Here is a 5,468-nt window from a genome sequence, read left to right as displayed (position 1 = left end):
GGGTTAACAGTGGAGACATAAGGCACGGAAGAGAACGCAAGCTGAGCAGTAATAACGGGTATGTGTATGATGGCGTGAAGTTTAGCTTGATTTTTAGGTTTGTCTGATTACAGCTAGTATCTTCCTCTCGTTACAGTTACTCTGGATAAGAAAAAGTATTCGTTATGTGGGGATTATGGAGATTATGCGCAAGGAAAAAGAATCTACCGATAATGCACAAATTTTATCGTTGGTCGCTACTTTTCACTCTTGCACATCTAGTGAGATTCTTCATAGTGTCGTACTAGAACTAATTGTGTTTTGACCGCCTGTAGAAAAATTCAACCGCGGTTAAATTATGTGCTATCAGCCTCTGATTCCAGTGATGGTTAAAAGGAACTTAATTTTAACCGCGGTTGAAATCATTTCGTACCCGTTGAACTTATTCTTTTACCGTCGTAAAGAATAATTATTTTTAATACGAGGGCACCACACGCCACGCGTATAATAGCGCAAATTATACATACCCATATCAGTATTTCACGGGACATCGTGAATTTCAGGCCACTGTGGTACTGCACCATGTTATCATAGATGTGTGCCACGACTACAATAGGACGACCATTTAGTAGATTCCCCAAGGTATGCTTGACTCTTAGACCTAAACTTTAAGCAGACATTACGTAGACAAAATTATTTTTTGGCCAGATTGTTGTAACTCGTTACAGTTACTTTTGTTTAGTATCATTTTAGTTTAATAACATTAATTAATAAGAAATTGTGAAACGAATAGACGTACTAACGAGCACGCATTCCTAGATCTAGATTTTCTTATACTGTACTTTTTTTTAGGAGGATTGCTAAAACTGCGCAAACGAGAGAAAACACAATAAGACTGTGAGTTTTCTTACACACACACACCACCACGCACGCACGCACGCACGCACGCCACGCACCACGCCACCACGATCTGTTGCCCTCTTACTGCTCTCACGCACGCACGCACGCACGCGCACGCGGACGCACGCGACACACGCACACTACACACGCACGCAACACGCACACACTACACACACACATCACACACACACACACATATATAGAGGAGAGAGAGAATAAAGTCACACACCGAACAACTCCGGTGTAATAAAACAAGTTCAAGCTATAGAATACATTATAAACACATTTAATACACATTTAATACAGCAGTTGTAAAATTCTATACCTGACTTGCTATATATATATATATATGTATATATTATGCATCTCCATAACATTGCAGCGTATTACGTCGTTGTGTATCATTACAGCACGCGCGCGCGCGCGCGGTCGCGCGCGCGCGCGCTGCGCTGTGGCGTGCGTGCGTGCGGCGTGCGGGGTGCGTGTGCTCGTGTGTGTGTGTGCTGTCCTTGTGTGGTGTGTGTGTGTGTGTGTTGTGTGTGTGTGTGTGTGTGTGTGTGTGTGGTGTGGTCTGTGTGTGTGTGTGTGTGGTGTGCGTGTCGCGCGCGCGTGGAACGTGGATGCGCCTGTGTCTATTATGCCTATATATTACACAGTTGTTGTGTGTTAGTATGAAGGCAGACCCTTTCTCACGCCACGCTGGGTGACGAGGTGATGAAGCCAAACACACACTCAGAAAGCGGCGGCAGAGCGAGAAGGAGTCTCGGAGGAACTCAGGCATGGCCAGTGGAGAGCCTCGATATAGTACGTGACGTCACATACTAGTGCTGTCACGTGCTCATCAATTAGACAGGAACGATGGAATCTATTAAGCGCGTACAGAAGATAACCGGAGAGGTCTTTCTGATTCCTGAATGGCTGATCCGATGTTTATCGGCTCTATTTCGCTGCATATGTGGTGTATCTGTCTATGTTTGTCTAGTATAGCAATCTTCATAGCTCGCTGCCCTTGGGGTTTTTTAGGTAAGGAGAGCAGCGTAAGGATGTAACGGAGAAGAGACAAAAGTATCTCAGGAACTTAACGCGAAGAAAAATCCTTATACGTCCAGAGGATATAAGCTACTGCTGCCATCTGTCTCGTGGGAATCGCTTGCACACTGGTTCACTGTCATGTTCACTGCTCTCAGTGCACTGTTCTTTCAGACAAACTCATTAAAAAGCCACACATACAGAAGGTAATATAATAAAAAACAGATGAAAGCTTACTTAGAGATATTGAAGTAGGAGTCCGTGTAAGATTTTGCCGTAAGAGAGTAGCTAGAACTTTTGGTATGAGTTGAACAACTAGTTCATGATTGGACTACTATATTTCATTTGTTTCTGTGGCATTAAAGGAATCATGGCAGTGACAGTTTCTGTGTACGGTTAAAAATCTAAAACAAAAAGTGTGTTACGTGCGGAAATGATTGTCATTATGACGTTGCCTACTTGCAAAACAAGTCAATAATAATGTGCATGAAATGCGAACGGGGCGGGCGTACCGATTTCCAACAGATATACAATAATTCTCATAATATGATGTTTATTGCCAATATTGATTCTAACACAACCGTATACAGATATGTGCTGGCCGCCACGCACGTGATAAATCACCGATAAAGATACCCTACATACACATTATATACATGTATTATACCGATTACCTACATACACATTATATTGAATGTATCTATACCATACCTACATACACATTATATTACATGTATTATAGGGCTACGCCATATACACATTATCTTGACATGTATTTCATAGGATTACCCATACACATTATATTACATGTATGGATTAGCTAGGATACCCATACACATATTACATGTATTATAGGATACCCATATACACATTACATTACATGTATTATAAGGTATCTATATACACATTACATTACATGTATTATAAGATACCTATATACATATTATATTACATGTATTATAGGATATCTATGTGTGAAACCTGGATAGATATCTACCTCGTGCACAACACTCATAGATATCTTTCCCGCGCATCAAGCAGATCTCATCCGTGCACCAGGTTGAACTGTAACTGATGACAATGGGATATCATACTTTTTTTCTGTGACGTCACACCTTAAACATAACACCACCTCTTTGGCATGACATCACCTTTGCCATATCGTCACACTTTTACCACGACGTCACACTTTGCCGTGCTGTGGCAACGTGAACTTCTAGGTCTGATTATGAACTAATATATATTAGCAACCCAAGGATACAGGAGCATTATAGATACACGCGGTGCGCATGAAGCAAAGCTCTTTCAGTCATCGTATCCGCTTCATACATTATCGATGAACAGAAATAAAAAAAAATTAATTCAGAGTCATAAAACTTTGTACTCACTGTGTAGAAACACTATTATGTGCGAAGCCCACGGCGTGGGAGAGTTTTTGCACGTTTAGTAGACTTCCTTATTCACCTACATTAATGTTACATCGGAAATCGTATTATCAATGTAAATATTATATTAATTTCCGCGTGGCACTATTATAAGCATTACTATATATCATTACAACAGATAAGATAACGTACAGTTGATCACAGTATATGACCGCGGCTCACTACAGAGCGAGTCACATGACAACAACACAATCTCGCAGCGCACGTGCGCACACTTATGTACAAATAAATAATACCAAGTACGCTTCTAACCCGGCCGAACACGACGAAAAAGAAAAGCACGCGAAAAACACATCCGGACAATTGTCCGTAAAATAAGTTGACAAACCGCGCGGTCCTGTAGCGTGAGTATATGAGAAAACTAAAAATCGGCGCCAAGTTGAAACCGCTTGCTTGCGGTAGCTCGCACGTACCCGACTGCGAAATGCAACCGCATTTACGATCACATCTAGTCAACTCAGGGATAAGTACGTGTGTGTTTGCCCGAGCGCCCATCACCGCAGCAGCAAGGTTAACAGAAATAACAGAAAGGGTTTCGTCGCACAAGGACAGCTTTGCGGTAACAAGTAACGTCGGCTGATCGCACGTCGTTATCGTACCGTTACGCGCACGTCGCGCGTGAAATAATTTCATCTAGTATGTACACGCCGTGTGGCTCCACCTGGCGTCCGACCGCGTGGTTGAATCTCACAGTTTGTCGGCATTATTGTCAGCTGACGCGGGGGATGGCGGCTCGCATGCCGTTATATGTCGCATGCCATGTAGACTTTCGCTCCGTTGACGTTATTCCTTCGTTCACGTCGTTAATATGGTTACTAGGCAGTACTTGCCAGTACACTGCTGCGATGCAACAGTTCGTGCGCCGCTATGCGATGTTTCTGTGCCGTGCAGGGGGCGCTACTCGCAAGGGTTTACACGACAAGTGTCGACACGCCCTCTCAGGCTGCTATCACATGACATCATGAAGGGGGCATCCCTTTCACGGCTCATAGTTCCACGCCCTCTTCAGCGACATTGGTGCAACTTGCAGGGGGCGCCACTAATCTCTATCACTGCTTTCACGGGGTGCCACCACTCTCCTACCGCTGTCTGCAGGGGGCATTACCAGACCCTACCGCTGCCTGCAGGTGGCGACACCGACCTCTACCGCTGCCTGCAGGGGGCATTATCAGACCCTATCGCTGCCTGCAGGTGGCGACACCGAACTCTACCGCTGCCTGCAGGGGGTGCACCGACCTCTATCGCTGCCTGCAGGGTGCGCCACCAGTCCCTATCGCTGCTTGCAGGTCTGCTTGAGTTTCTGCCAGCTGGCCATCTCACGCTTGTATCGTTCGAACTCCCGGCACCACTCCAGGTACTTGTCCTGGTATTTCTGCTGGCTGCTGGGTGCCTGACACACGACTGCAAATGCACAAACAAAAAGTTTGATCAGAATTAGGTTCATCCAGCCATTCCCTCCCCAGATAGTGTAGATCGTATACAAACCATATATATATATATACATATAATCAGGAGTAAGATAATATAGGAGGAGTATGACACTCCAAAATACGTGAAATTCAACATTTGCTTGCCTAATTTTACCGATGATATATTACGTGCAACTCGATAAAAATTACATCTAAATTAGCGTTGGACATCCACTTCTCACTCAAACTTTACTTAGTTTCCATACCTCTTCTTTTTATGGAGATATAGCTTTGAACGTCACACATGGTTCATAGCTTTTGACTAGGCTTGGTGGCAAGCGGGGTGCGATGGGGGGCTTGAAAGTACGTGTAACCGTAACCGCCAACAGGGGGCATTCTTGTGAACAGACAAGAGACCATTCCTCACACTGCATAACAACAGTTAGGAAGGCGAGGAAAGCTAAGCCACAAGCCTAGTCAAAAGCTATGAACCATGTGTGACGTTCAAAGCTACATCTCCATAAAAAGAAGAGGTATGAAAACTAAGTAAAGTTTGAGTGAGAGGTGGATGTTCAACGCTAATTTAGATGTAATTTTTATCGAGTTGCACGTAATATATCATCGGTAAAATTAGGCAAGCAAATGTTGAATTTCACGTATTTTGGAGTGTCATACTCCTCCTATATTATCTTACTCCTGCTTGTAT

General features: G+C 43.7%; 1 protein-coding gene across 1 annotated transcript in view; it reads right to left on the bottom strand.

Moving 5' to 3' along the window:
* LOC106805648 (semaphorin-2A-like) overlaps positions 1 to 5,468 on the bottom strand; it is a 14,623-nt gene that overhangs the window by 7,844 nt on the left and 1,311 nt on the right. The gene's annotated exons all lie outside the window — the stretch shown is intronic.

Source organism: Priapulus caudatus, unplaced genomic scaffold (assembly GCF_000485595.1).
Source record: "Priapulus caudatus unplaced genomic scaffold, Priapulus_caudatus-5.0.1 Scaffold122, whole genome shotgun sequence".
NCBI lineage: Eukaryota > Metazoa > Priapulida > Priapulimorpha > Priapulimorphida > Priapulidae > Priapulus > Priapulus caudatus.
Note: the sequence above shows the minus strand (reverse complement) of the source record. Positions and strands in the feature narration are given on the sequence as shown.